Source organism: Fukomys damarensis, unplaced genomic scaffold (genome assembly GCF_012274545.1).
Source record: "Fukomys damarensis isolate Sample0158 unplaced genomic scaffold, DMR_v1.0_HiC HiC_scaffold_16, whole genome shotgun sequence".
Taxonomy (NCBI): Eukaryota; Metazoa; Chordata; class Mammalia; order Rodentia; family Bathyergidae; genus Fukomys; species Fukomys damarensis.
In genome coordinates this window covers 116954833-116970778 of record NW_022900928.1, presented here as the reverse complement: position 1 = coordinate 116970778, position 15946 = coordinate 116954833, and the positions used below count along the sequence as shown (strand labels likewise).

Sequence of the window (15946 nt, the reverse complement as noted above, 5' to 3'; positions counted from 1 at the left end):
GATAAATGGGATTTCTACCAGGGAATACCAGAAAAATTAACCATTCAGAAGAGTTACTCACAGGCTAGATCAGAGACAGACTCTGTCTCTGAAAACTTTAGGAACTTTAAGGACAGGACAGAGTATGTGTTTCCCATGTGTGGGTTCACTCCAAGACGAAAGGGATTGAGAAGGGATTGGGTCACAGTTTCCCTTCTAAATTTTCCAAAGAGATCATCTCTCCCAGGGAGCAGTGAACAGGGGAAGAGAAGCCAAGAGCATTGTCTTAGTGGGATGCTGTTCACCCAGAAGGAAACATCAGGAATGAGAAAGGCACATTTAACATCCCCTCATCCTGATATAAAACTTCTTGCCCTTAATCTGTTGGTGACAACAGAAACAACTACAATTACACTTGTTTTCTAACAAAAGTAGTGAATAATAGAAACTAATAACAAAGCTAACTTTTCATGTTTTTGTGAATTTTAAATGAAGTGATGGCACAGAATGAAGGCATGCCCTTAGCAAGTGTTATTGGTAGAAATAACCAGAATAGCAACTAAACACTATACAAGGTGGCTGGCATGAAGTAGGCAGGATTTATTTGTTCACATATATTCAGAGCCCTTACTGGGCAACAGGGATTAAACAAATACACAAATGAATTTAATTCAAGGCTGAGCAAGACAACTCTAGTGGAGATGGAAGGCATTGATCCAAAGTCCTAGAGGAAGTCCCATGGCCAAGGTGAGAGTGAGGTTACCTTGAAAGATATGATAGGCAAAGAAGTGGGAAGGAGAAGAGCTTGAATTAGATGTGCTATTTCTGAAAAACAGTAATGGGAAGGTAATGACATGTTTTAATCCATACACAAAGTCCCTCTGTAGATTTGGCGCCACCCTGACCTACAGGAAAAGCAGTGAATAGAATGATTTTGGCAAACCCTTCAGATTAGGAAATGGGGTGTAAACAGCCTGTCCAGCCACTGGTCCTCAAATAGTGCTCTTTCTTCTACCTGAGATGCTGTTTAGGACTTAGAATTCATGTCTGTCTAGTCCAAAACCTCTCTGCTGCCACCCACCTCTTAATGGACAGTCCTGTCTCTAACTGGTTTATCCATCAGGCATTTTCTCTCTGGCTTATGTTTTCCTCAGCCCCTCACTGATCCAGCCCAGGTGTGCCACAACAGCAACAACAACATCCCTCTCCCCTAGAGCCCACGCCCTGCCATGGGGGCTGGCACCCTTTTATCAGACTTCATCTCTGGGCATTGGCAGTGCAGAGCAAGCCACTGTTTTCACCTCTTCCCCCCAACCAGGCCTTTTGCCCTTACCCACACACCTTGTCATCCTCTGACTTGCTTCCCATCTGTCAGCACAGTCCCAGTTTAATCTAAGCCCTACCGTACTTCCAAGGAGACGCAGGAGAGCACCTCCTAACCTACACACATACTTCCCCCTCACTCGAGTGCAACAGAAATTGTGGCAATAGAGTTGTAGAAGATCGCAAACTTGTCAGAGATATTAAAACAACCCTTCATTTCCTGGAGTCAATGAAAAGTATAAATTGAACACCCTGATGTTTATATTTGTTGAAGGTTGGGTGCTCAAATTCAATTCATTTATTATTATAATGTGATCTGACAGAAATTTTAGTAGCTGCCCTTGACTGTTCTTTAAAGTCAGTAACTAATACTGTATTCTCAACTGACTTTCCTTTCTCTGGTGTAAAATGGAAACTTTTCATCAAGGATCAGGTTCAGCTCATCAATGTTTTTCCAGTACTGGGGGACAACTAGAAGCAACCTTGATTTTGTTCCTATTGATTCTGGGGCAGTTAGGCAAGCAGCTACTGAACGTCACTTGAATGAGAAGATGCCATATGGTCTGCTAGTTGTGTGAATAGCACTCCTAGTCAGGGACAATGAGGTTTGCTCCATCTGGGGAGAAACTGACAGGGATGAGAACATCAAAATCTCAGTCCTTAAGTATAAACAGTGCTTTATGTTACTGCTATTGTTTGGATGTTGTGGGGCTTCCAAAGACTCATGTGTTCAGGTCTTGGTTCCCAGCATAGCAGCCCTGGAGGGTAACAGAACCCTAAGCTGTAGGGCCACTGGAGGGCAGGAAGTCACTAGGAGGAGGTCTTGAAGGGATATTAGAATCTTGGGCCCCTTTCTCTTTGCTTTCCAGCCACCATGATCAGATCTTTTCTGCCACGCATTCCACCATAATGTTTTATGTTGCCACTGGCCCAAAGCAACAGTGGACAGAAACTTCTAAAACCAGGAGCCAAAATAAATCCTTCCTCCTCATAAGCTGATTATCTCAAATATTTTTTTACAGCAGTGGAAAGCTAACTAACACAAAACTTTTAATGGAATCGTCTTTTGCTGCACACATCCATAAAAATGACAGAAGTAAACAAACAGCTAGAGTGCTCACTGCCAATTTCCCAGGGTAGAAACTTCAGCAATCCTGGGACTGTCTTCCCTCTGTCTCCATGTTCAGCTGTAGGCAGCCCGGCTGCAATGTGCCCTTCCTTTCAAGTCTTGCTGCCGTCATCCAGAGCAGGCCATCTCCCGCCGTCCTTCCCCTCAATCACTGGAATAGATTCTTCCAGCATTTACCTCTCCATTTCTTCCATCTCAACCCACTCAACATCATGAAACTGGATTTATTTTCCTGGCCCTAATCCATTGTTAAACTATTCTAATTGTTCCACATGTTCTCCCAAAGAGCAGACTCTTTGGCTGGCATCCAGGGCTCCCCACCTTCTCCTCCACCCTCTGTGCCTCTGTTCCTCTCCATGAACACCAATGTATAGTCCATTCTGTGCTGGACACGTGGTTGTTCAAATTCCATCTTTCTGTTCCTTTCCTTCTGTAGAGACCTCCTCACTCTTCACCCTAACTCCATACTTTCTTGTCTGTTGACTAATAACCATTCCTGCAAATGTTGCTTCTAGGGGACCAGCAACCCTTTTCTAAGGGTTCACTTCTTCTCATTCTATTAACATAGGCCAATTAGAGTAGGCCACTTCCAAGGAGGAAGGATTGGTCTAGAGTTAGTGAAGTACTCATGCAGGGGCAATCAGTGTCTTCTCAGAGACCTGACAGATAGAAGATGCAGAGCAAGAAGTCTACTGAGTAAGTACTTAGCTCCTGCAGAGAATTGGTCTATTTTTCAGCTCTAGGCTATGCTCTGCATGTTGTTTTCATTCTCAGGGAGAGTCCAGATAACATCACAATTCTCAGGATATATCTGCATCTGCAGCCAGCTCTGCTTTTGGGCTTAACAGTTGAATAAAGCAGTAATTAATTTTCTGTTTACTTTCAATAAATAATTTATTTTAAGTAAATAATTCCCTTTTTCTCTTACGTTAGAGTTGGGTTTCTACCACTGATAAAGTAAAAAAGCCCTAACCTGGACATTCTTCACATTTTGTCTACAGAGCCCTACGTCTATGGAGACATAAACATATTCCGTATTACCTGCAAGAGAGAATTATTCCTGCATAATGATTTGAGGGCAGTATATCTTAGGCACATCTCTATCCTCTATGGTGTCTCACACCTAATGTGCCTTTAAGCTTATTATTTGCTTGGCAGAGTAAGTGAAAAGATGTATTTTTGACAAAATAATGTATCTCCTGCCAGCAGTAAATCTCACTGACCACCCTCATTCATCCATAAACTCCAGAAATATGGGCAAATGTATATTATGTTGCCAAAAACATTTTCAATCTGTGAAAATAAAATAACCTTATCTATGCATCCAGACCTTATGGTCACCCATAGAAATCTAGGTGGGGAAATATGACTTGGGAGCTGGCTGGGCAATGCTTTCTGGGTGAATCCAGCAGTTCCTTTTTGGTAACCACTAGGACAGTTAGGTCAACAGCACTCTGATACTATTCTCTCCTTTGCACCCTCTGTGAGTAAGCCCTTGAGTTTTCTCCACTTAAGGATATCCCCCAACCCATTTATTATATGCCTTCAGCAAATTAGAAAATCCATGTCATACTGATCAAATCCATCCTGTTCTGAGAAGATATCACAGATTAAGAGACAGATTAAGAAGATATCACAGATTAAGATTAAGGCCATGCCTTTTTCTCGAAAGTCAGACTCCTTCCTATGAGGATGTCCTTTCCGCCCCTTTGCAAATTAACAACCTGGAAATGGGACCAATGGGATTTAAATAGAACAATTTGAGGATCTTCAAGGTATGTGCCTATGGGCAACCATCAGCAGTCATGTACACATCTCAAATGCACAAGTGAACATGAGCACTCACCAGCCTTTATGTCACAGTATCATCTGTGCAGAAATATAGGGACAGAACAGAAGTGGAAGAAAAGAACAGGAGAACCAATTCAGAAGAGACAAAGTCAGATATGGACAACAAGCAAAAGGGGAACCCCTGCCCCCTACCTTATCACAGGCCCTCCTCCTCCAGAATTTCACACTAGAATTTTTTTTTCTTCCTTTTCCTCTATCTTCAGCCTTCATTTTACAATTCTTTTTTTTTTAATAAGTATTCTTAAGTTTTTTTCTTTTAAAAAAATCCAAAAAAAGAAAAAAGAACAGGTTGAGGGGGAGAGAAAAGAAGGGAAAAAGAAGAGGAAGGGAAGAAGAGAAGCAAAGGAGGGAGAGAAAGAGGGAGAAAGTAGGGAGGGGAGGAATATCTAAATCTCCAGTCAGACCTCACTCCCCCTGTACACAAGCATTTCTTGAACATCACCACTTAATGAGGTCAAACTTAAGCCAAATACCAAACTTATCATGCCTCCTTTCTACCTCTAAATTTTCTTCTATCACTCACACCAATAGATTCATAATTGCAGGAGACAAAATTTGATATGAACCTAAACTTTCTTCTTAAGTCTACGTATTGAATTGGTAACCAAATCTCATCTCACCACCTCTTAAATGTCTCACAAATTATTCTCTCACCTTTACCATTCTTTATTTCTCTGTCCACTTTAGACTTTTTGTCTCTTTTCACTGGAATTTAACAGTCTCTAAACTGGTCCCATACCTTCACTATCACCTCCTTTATTCCACTCCCCAAAGAGTGAATTTCTTAAAACATAAAGCTAATCTTAGTAGCAGGCTGCTTAAGATTCTTTAGTGTCTCTACAGAATAAAAGTTGCTAACTATCAGCAGGATAGACAATGCCCTGTGTGAGACAGCCCCTGCCTTAGTCCCTTATTAGGGTATGGCACATTTCTTCATGAACATTATTTTTATTGCACTATAAATATTTTTGCATATCTAGCCTCCAAACTGGACTACAATCTCCTTAAAGGAAGAGAAGACATCTGTATATACATTACCAGCTAGAGTTTGCGATCCAGTAGACTTGCAATTCACAACAAATATCTGCTAAATGAGCAAAGTGACAAATAATAACAGATAAATAAAATAAACAGAGACTGGCTGGGGATTTAGCTCAGTGGTTCCGCCACCTGCCTTGCAAGCTCAAGGACCGTGGTACCAAAAAAAACAAAAACAAAAACAAAAAACAGAGACTGGAACAAAAGAGAAAAGAGCTATAAATCCAAAGGCATTTGATGTCCTATGACCTTGGGGTGAAAACATCAGAAAACATAAAAACTACCAGGTTGCTGCAGCATTGATATTCAGCATAGCACCTCTAGGAGGTAAAAGCAGCAAAAGCAATGAGCTAGAGAGGAAATTTGGTACAGTCCAACAGTTGTGATGGAAATAGCAGGCTGAACTATAATTGCAACAAGGAATTGCTGACTATTAAACTTGATGCAATTTAACTCATTAATTGGTTCTGCAAGCAATGAGAGACTTAGTCTTTGTGGCTTGGGAGGATGGAATTAGTTCTAAATAGAAACAAACCAAAGACATGAAGATTTCAATGTGCCATTAAAATCTTTCCAGCACTAAATCTGCTTACGTGTAGACTGGGTCATAATGCAGGAGTCTTTGCTCTGCCACTTAGCAGCTATGATCTTAAACAAGTTACTTAATCTCTCTGGTCCCCGATCTCTTGTAAAATGAGCATAATAATGGTACAACTGGAACATAAACATTATAATGAAGCGCATTTACTGTGCAAAAAATACCCAATATATATTGGCTTTTATTAGTAGTGAAAGTTAATCCCCTATAATTAAAACTTTTGGAAAAGTGGTAAAACATTTTTTCTTTAGTATTATAGTTATCTGTATATTTTATCTTCTAGCAGATTAATTTTTTTTCTCATTGAGTTTATTGGTACATTTTAGGTATATAGTACAGTTACATTCATTATTGAGATCTTGTACCTTTAAATGACAGATCTTGGTTTTCATTTTTCCCCTTATCCCTGCCCTCCCTTCACCCCCTCCTCCCTGCCCTATTTACAAATACTTCATTTCCATTTTTTCGTTTTCTCATGTTTTTTTTTCCTTTTCCCATATTACCTTTCCCCTACCCTTCCCATTTCTCCTACACCTTTAGCCCTTTTCTTCCTATTACACATTGTCAATTATATTGTTAGGATCTTATGTACCATTATGGTTTTTCACACCAGAGAAACTATTCAGTATTTATACATGTGTGACTTATTTATTTCACTTAGGAGTGTATCCTCAATATGTATCTATTTTTCTATGAATTACTCTAATTTCTCATTCTTTATATCTGAGTAGTATTCCATTTTATAGAAAAATCACATCTTCTTTATCCAACTGATGGTCAAATGGGCTTTTTCCAAGTTTTAGCTATTACAAACTGTGCTGCTATAAACACAGGTGCACAGTGACATGATTCTTTTAATTCTTAATTTTAATTCTTTTAATTCTTTTGGAAAGAGACCCAGCAGAGGGATGGCTGGGTCAAATGGAACCTCTAATTCTAGTTCTTTGAGGTATCTCCATATTGATTTCCATAGTGGTTGCACCAATCTGCACTCCCACCAACAATTCAGAAGGGTTCCTTTCTCCCCACAACATTTGTCATTGATTTCTTGATAGCAGCCATTCTTTCTGGGGTGAGGTGAAATCTCAGTGTTTTCATCTGCATCTCTCGAATGACCAGCGATGTGGAACATTTTTTCATATATTTACTTGATGCTTTTACTTTTTTGTCTGAGAAAAGTCTGTTCATTTCAGATGCCCATTTTTAATTGGGTCTTTAGATTTGGGTGGGGCTGATGGTTTTGAGTTCTTTATATATTCTAGATAATACTCCTTTGTCTAAGGAGCAGCTGGTAAAAATTTTTTTCCCACATTGGGGTTGTCTCTTAGTTCTGTTGATGGCTTCTTTTGCAGTGCAGAAGCTTCTTAAAATGAGATCTGAGATCCCACTTGTTGATTCTTTCTGGTAGTTACCATGCTACTGAGGATTTGTTCATGAAGTCTTTTCCTATGCCAATGTCTTCAAGAGTTCTAACAGGTTAATTTTTGAAGGCACAGTCCAAATCCATTTCATTTTGATGATCTATAGAGCCCTTGTAGGTAAGAAATGCTTCATAAATATGTGCTGGTTTGGAAAAAGAAGACTACTTAAGCATATGGGAAATAACTGGACAAGGTCACCTCCAAAGTTTATGGAGATAATAAAATTCTTGATCCATTCATTGATTCATTCACCTACTCAAGTGGCCTTTGGTAGCAAACATGTGCCATGTGGTGGCTAAATTTCCAGGATGGAAAATAAAAACACACTTGGTCTTTGATTTATCATCTTGTGTTCCTATGATCCCATTAAGGAGCTATGCATTACATAGTTTAATGTCAGGAGTGTAGCTCTTTGTTTTGTTCCTGCCCTACCTGGAATATCAGTTAAGAGGACAGATGCCAGGGAGGTTCAAAAAGAGAGTGGCTCTTGATCAAAATATACCCATTTTTACAAATGCAAATACGACTCTGACATTAGATGATGAAAATACTTTATTACTAACAAAATGCCTAGCAAGAGCTCAAGTTAGTGCTACTGTTTCTTCCATTTCACTCTGCTAGTTGTTCTCAAGGTTGCAATTCAGACTGAGTTTGTAGGTGAACACATGGATTTAGAAAGGATATCTTTCGGCACATGGAATCCAATTCAAGGTAGGAAAGTCCAAATGCACAGGAAAGACACAGACTCAGGGCATTATTCTGTGTAATGCTAATGTAACAAATGCTGTGAGTTGTCAAAAGATGCCACACTTTCTTTGAAATATTCCAGAGGCTGTAAATATTTCCTCTACTTAAAATATCTTTGACCCTGACGGATAATAAATTAACTTTGGGGATCTGTGAAGCCTTAAAATTGCATATAGAGTCGTGTACATTAGTGTTTCTTAGGAAGAGGCTTCATAACTTACACCAAGCACCCCAAGAAATCTGTGGCCCCAAAACTCTATCATGTTAGTAGGAGACAGTGTTGCTAACTATTCTGAGTTGCTTGCAAATGGAAGTTCAGGAAAGAATTCCTGCTGAGGTCACAACAGCTAGGCTGGAAAAACCTCTCATTTGCCCCTGGGCACATCTCCCATTATTCATCTCCCAGGAAGTTCCCCTCACAGAACCCTAAGTCTTCCATAGCACTCCATGCATACTCAGGTTCATAGTGTGTGAATATGAGCATCCGTGTGTGTGTGTGTGTGTGTGTGTGTGTGTGTGTTTCTGTGTGGCCAAACATGTACATCAGTAAGAGTCAAACAAAAGATGATATGATAAAATCAGACTATTTGGGAAAAGTTTAATATAGTTTCTATTTACAGGGAATTGTGAAATCATTAAGGATCATGCAATACCTATATGCTATTATAGCTGGTGCTATAACCACTCCTAGGCATCATGGGGTAAGAACAGGGAATGATATTCAAACCCAGACAGAGAGATGTATGAAAAGCATTTTCTGACCAGGAAGTAACATGCCAAGGAACACAAACAACCCAAGGTAATCTACAGAAGGAAATATCACAGGAATGAGTAAATAATCTCTCCTCCCCTCAATGATCTACTAGGAATTCCCATTTGCCAAATCAAATAGAAGCCAGAGGAAAAGAGTAACCTTTCTTACAGGCCAGAAATCAATGTCTATAAAATTCAAAGTAAGCCTGGCGGGGTTAACAGAAGAAATTTCAGCAATGTGTGTGTGTGTGTGTGTGTGTGTGTGGGTGGGTGTGTGTGGGTGTGTGTGGGTGTGGTCTAAATGCAGATAAATGCTGATCTGCTGATCTTTATGTCCTGCACATTAAGTCAGAGGCTGGGATAAATGAAGAATTAGCATTTCTGGCTCACATCTCAATACTAGGATCACATTCTAAAACCAGGAAGAATCCCAAATAGTAATGAAGAATAGCACCAGAAATATGACTCAGGTCTATGCAACTCCAAAGCCATATATTTTTCACCACTGTGTTATTGTTCATGTCTAGGTGTCCATCCAAAGCCTCATGCAGTCATAGGTGGGGTTTTCAGAAGTGGAGAGGTCTAGGGTGTATGATGCTGGGATTAAGGGTCTGTGATTACTAAATTAGTCCAATGATTGGTTTTGGATACTTCTGGGTGTGGATGATGGGAAGAAGGCCCACCTTGGGTGGGGTGGCACCACCTAAAGGCCAGGTGGACTTTAAGGGATAAAAGAAAATGGAAGCCTGCTGCTGCTGAATACTTTGCTGCCTTCTGCTTGCCATGAATTGTTTTTCCTCTGGGATGCTCCAGTGCCATGATATCTGCCTTGAAATCAGCCAACTATGGACTAAAACCTCTACAAACCATGAGCTGTAATAAAACTTTCCTCCTCTAAATTTGGGTATCAGCTATTTTGTCTCAGTAACAAGAAAAGTAACTAAGTCATCTTGCAACCCCAGAATGGAAATAAGAATTTCAGTTACACCAAGCGCTTGTGTAGAAGGTGTTCTTAGATCTAGGTTCTTCTTGTTGGGTTAGGCAGAGAGGAGAATCACAGGAAGCACAGTCTCCAGGAACAGGTTTTGCAGGACTGGGCCAGGACTAATATGGAGCACAACTATAGGGACTGCTTGAAAAGCAACTATTTTCATATAAACTAGGTGCAGAGCCACAAGACCTTGCTCACACACAAAACACACCTACACACACACACACACACACACACACACACATACACACAGATTGTGCTGGCTTCAAGAAATTAATCGAGGGTATGTAAGGATAGCATCAAAAAGAAGAGTGAGTGTGCTAAGGAAAAACTGGAGGAAACTCCAATAGTAAATAATTCCAACAAGAGTCACCACAAACAAATGAAAGAATAATAGAATAATTAATCATTACAAAAATATATAGTAATTTGGGTTTTGCAGATATGAAGACCAATGTGGACAACATGTAGCATGGCCTTGAGCTCTTAAGAATGGCTTAACAACTGCAGGCTGATGTTTAGAGATGCACAGAGATGGTCAGTTTTCTTCTCCAGGTTAGTTTATTTCAGCCCTTAGCAAAACAGCAGTCTGATAGAATACATCTTTGAAGACTTTGCAAGGAAAGCATATATAGCAGCAACTCTTAAGTTCTCCCTATCTCTGCCTCTTTGTATCATAAATCCTTCTCATTCTTTGGTAGTAAAAGGGCCGTGCACCTAAAAGGCAAACCTTTTCAAGCACGCATTTCTCTTTGCCATGGCACAAACTAGCTGCACCAGTCCAGCCTTACTGTGGGCATCAGCTTTCTCATTCATAAATTAAATGCTTGGGGTAAAGCTTTCTTGTTCCATGTTTACCAGTTTACTTCTCATATCCCTCCTAACAGTTTGGGCCCCTAATGCCTAATCCTGTGTCCATATATAGAGGGAGCTCTATAAACAATTAGGACATATATAGTTCAGCTAGGTTCAGTGAATAACCCTCAAGTCTAATATTCACTATGCACTCAAGTCTTCTATTGCTCAATTCAGTTTTATCCCACTCAAGTTCATCCCCAGTAACAATCTTTAATTTAATTATTTTAAAAATTAAGGCATTCTAGTTCTTTCTAGGACTTTCTGACCTCTATCTGCATTTGATGTACCGTTCCCACATTTCAGCCTAAGCTAGAGTCTATGTAACTCCTAGCAGTATGACTTACTTTTTCTCCAAATCATTACTTGTTGTCTCCATGATGCTTAATTTTATATGTCAACAAATAGAGATGCTCTTGCAGGTGGGTGTGCCTAAGGAAGTTTCTAGAAGAAATTAGCATTTGAGTCAGTAGAGTGAGTAAAGAACATTGCCTTCTTCTATGAGGTGCACATCTGTTAATCCCTTGAGGGCCTGACTAGAACAAAATGATGGAGAAAGGATGAATTTGCTCTCTGCCTAAAAATGACATTTGTTTTTTCATATCCTTAGACATTTACACTTACCAGAGACTCCTACAGTAAGTCTCTAGTCCCCACCTGCCAGGTATATAATTCAAGGTTGAAGAAAAATTTAAGACAAAGTTAAAGAGAAAATGTGAGCTGAGACAACCAATGCTCCTTTGGCAAAATGCACTGGACCCATTTCTTCCACCAAATTTTATTATTCATCAATCAGGGTAGAAGGTGCAATACATGTAATTACCATGGAAACTAATGCAGGTAAGGCTTTAAAGAGAAGAGTCAAAGCATTTTCAAATTAGAAGCATGATAGATAAAACACTTGGTTGTAATTAGAGCATTTTCCTTCAAGCTATGAAGGCACTAATTTTGGGAATGGATTTGGGTGCAATTTACTCTGACCTCTGTACACGTGTTATCTTGTATTAGCCCCACAGCTTCATAGGTCATTACTCTGGTCTCGGCCATAGCTGTGAACAGGGAGGTCATCTTGACCTGTGTGCTACCTCAGGGCTTGTGAGATACTTCTGTGAGTCACACAGCTTCACTCAGACTCGCTTCTTAAAGTAAGCCAATGAGGCATTTAACTCTTTGCAGCCTGCACTACTTACAACATATTTGGGACATAGTCAATATTGCAGGCTCTGGCATGCGCTCATCCTTCTTGAGCCTTTGGACTCAGTCTGGGTCTTACACCATTAAAACAGTTCCAAAATTCTTCCATTGACTCCCATAACCTTGAAAGTTTTGAAGAGCATAAGCCAATTTCTTAGGTGGCTATCCTTCCATTAATCTTGTCTTTTCTTTACTTCTGATTAGATCTATGTTACAAATTTGGGGCAGGATACAACAGAAGCAGCGATGCTAAACACTTCATGTATAAAATTGAGAAGCACATGATGTCAGATGGCCCCATCATCATTAGTGATAATTTAATCATTTCATGAAAGTGATATCACCTGTAAGTAAGCTGTGGAGAGATACTATGAAGCTATTAATATCTTGCTCCTTACCAAATGTAAACTACAATTTTATCACACATTCATGGCTCTTACCTAAACTGCTTATCATTGTTAACAGTTGCAAAATGGTGATTTTTCTAGTTCCGTTATTCTGCTCACAATTACTAATCAGCATTTGTTAACTAACAGCCTACTGCACAGAAAGGCTTTCCCTTCTCCTCACTTACCGATTTATTTACTAAGTAATTTATGTCAATGTGGACTCAGAGATTCTTACCTTATTAAATATATAAGATGTATACCTAACATTATATATTTGGTGATTAAATTTCTAAGACTTGGCTAGTAGGATTCTGAGTCTGTTGATATTTATCCATTTTTTTTTTAACAATTCCTTTTTTCTGGCACAATAAGATAGCCCAGGTTCATCTCGTGTCTTCTCTGACCCTTGTCATGATATTGGTCATTTCTTTGAAAAATATTGGTTCTTTTTTATGGATAAATGGTATTTAAACAAACATCCTATGCTAATTTTCACTGCAGTATCGTTGTATCCAATCCTTTCAGCCTCCAAGGGTGTTTACAGGAAGACATACACATATTTCAGATGTATATAGACTGTATGTTAATGCATATATACTTATTATATGTTAATATATATTTAATAAATTCATGAGTCTATATAAACATCTGAAGTTTTAATCCATACTATTGAGACACTTGGACTTTTCTTCTTTCATATATTTATTTTCTTCAACAGTGTGAAACCTGGCTTCCTTTATCCTGAATTTATTTATTCATGTACTCACGAATTAATTTCTACATTACAGAAATTGTGGCTCCCAAATTGCTGACACATTTATCTGCAGGAAATAAAGACAACTGACTAGAGTTTGATATTCATTTATAGTTCTTTTTGTCTTTAGCCTAATAAAACGTAGTCAAGAATTGAGGGCAAAAGTTACTTGTGTTGTTAATTTAAAATGTTTTCCCTATCTCAGTGTGATAATGTTGTTCATTTATAATACAATCAGATTTTTTAAATGTGTAAAATATGATCCTTAAAGTAGAAACAAGAAGTGCACTCGGAAAAGGGTCATTCTCTACCCCCACCACCACTCATCCTTTCCATTCATTTCCTCACCTTCTCTATAGGTAACACATTTTATTTATTTATTTACTTTCATTAAGTTTATCAGTACGTTTTGGGTATGCAATACAGTTACATCCATCATTGTAAACTTGTACCTTTACATGAGGCACCTTGATTCTTATTCCCCTGCCTCCCTTCGACCCCTGCACTCTTCCCTATTTACAAAGACTTTGTTTCCATTTTTTCCTTTTTCTCCTATTCTTTCCTTTTCCTTCTTTCATGCATATCCACGTTTATAGCAGCACAGTTTGTAATATCTAAAGCTTGAAAACAGCCCAATTGCCCAACAGCTGGAGATGGGATAAAGAAGATGTGGGGTTTTTTTTATAAAATGGGGTGCTACTGAGTCATAAAGAATGAGAGACAGAGACATTTAAAGCTAAATGGATGCACATTGCGGCCATACTCTTAAGTGAAAAATAGGACACACATGTGTAAATACCAAATATTTTCTCTGGTGTAAGAAACTAAAAGTGTCAGTAAGGATCAAAATATATACTGATAATGTGAAATAGGAAGACAAGGTCTAAAGGGATAGGGGAAGTGGGTGGGGTAGGGGAAAGGAAAGAAGGGAAAGGGAAACATTCTATTTATTTCTGTCTTATTCTTCCCATGTTTCTTCTGGAAAATTTAAACACGCACTGTAATTACATGTTTTCATTAGCAGAATATATATTATATAACTGATCTTTTCTTTGCTTTTCCACTTAGTAAAATATCCCCCCCAAAAAGTCACACCATATAAGACATGGAGAGACCTTCCACATTTGTTTTACAGCTCCACACTCCAAAATTCCATGGTGTGGAAATTTAGGCCATTTCTAATATTTTAAAACTATAAAAAATGCTACAGTGAAGAACTTTGTGCACATGTATTTTCGTACTGTTGGAGGTCTAACTTCAGAGGAAACTTCTAGAGGAAGGATAGTTAGATCAAAAGTTAAAGACATGTTTGTTTTCTGAGACACTACCCACTTCCCCTTTAAAATGTTGTGTCATTGTTTTGCCTACCCATTAGCAAAGAAAGTGTTTGTTTTCTCACAGCTCTGTCAACAATATGTGGCAAGCATTTTAAATTGTCTTCTCATTCTCATAGATAAGAAATGGTATCTCATTTTAGATTTAATTTTTCTTTCTATTATGAGAAACATATTTACATATATATTTATATAGTTAAGGATATCAGAATGCTGAGCATATTTTTATGTATATGAGGGCCATTTAAAAAATTATTTGGACATATTATTACTAATTTTCCAATTGGTTTTCAGTTTTTCTTTTTTTCTGAAATTTGGAAGTTTTTTTTTTTTTTGGTGATATGCACAGAAGTGCTTTTTCTCATTTTATCATTTGGCTATTCATTTTATTGTTCATGATATTTCTGACTACAAAAAATTGTTTTAAATTTCATAGTCAAATTTTATGAACAGTATTACAGGATTTTAAATCACAGGCAGGCCCAGGTATGATATGTATCAAAGATTAATTTATTAATAATTTCATCTAACTTTAATTTTAAATTTATATAGTTTTATTTTTCATACTTATCATTTTTAATGTATTTGAGGTTTATTCTTTAATATTATTTAAGGCATTAACATTATCTTATTTTAAAAACTGACTATTTATGGCAGCTGGACATTGTGTCACAAACCCCTGATCCTAGCACTCAGGAGGCAGAGGCAGGAGAATAGTTGTTCCAGGCTTGCATGGGCTACATAGTGAGTTCAGGACCACCCTGAACTACACAGCAAGACCCTCACCCAAAAAAATGGCTATTTAGTGATTGGGGGTTCTGTTCCTTTTCTTTCTTTCTTCCCTTTTTTTTGTACCAGGGGTAGAACTTGGGTCCTTGCACTTACAACGCATGTGGTGGAACCACTGAGCTAAATCCCCTGCCCAGGAATTCCATTAAATTATAAACTAAAGTTTTATATATGTACAGTACTAGGGTTTTCTATGGAATTACATTTTATTTCACTGGTTAATCTGTCTGCTCACCACAACACACACACTGATTTAATTACAGAAAATTTAGAGGATATTTTAAAGTGATAAGAACAGATACTACATTTGATCTTAGCCATTAGGCCAAGAATCATTTAGAGGATATTTTAAATTCAGACATAGTTAATCTTTTTTTTTTTTTTTTGGTCTCAGGAATCAAACACAGGACTTTGTGCTTACAAGGCAGGTGGCATCATCACTGAGCTAAATCACCAGCCCAGACAATGTTAATCTTTTATTGTAGCTCATTTTTAATTCCTAATGCTTTCATAGTTGTTATTCTTGTGTTTATTTTTTTCTACTTAAATCTTTAATATTAATTTCTCTATTAAATTTAAATGTGATATTTTATTAGGAATGCATTCACTTTATTAATCAACTAAGAGAAAAATGAGAACTTCATTATATCAAAACATCTGTGACAGTTAACTTTTGTGTCAACTTGGGTAAGACATGCCCCTCTAAATTGGCTTCGCCTGGTTCTGGATGCATCTGCATGACGGATTCACTGAAGAGGAAGCCCCACCCTGTATGTCGGGGGGGGGTACCAACCAATAGGC

At 38.2% G+C, this 15946-nt stretch overlaps 1 pseudogene; it reads right to left on the bottom strand.

Moving 5' to 3' along the window:
• Positions 1 to 15327: 15327 nt before the first annotated feature.
• Positions 15328 to 15482, bottom strand: LOC117286488 (annotated as a pseudogene).
• Positions 15483 to 15946: the final 464 nt, after the last annotated feature.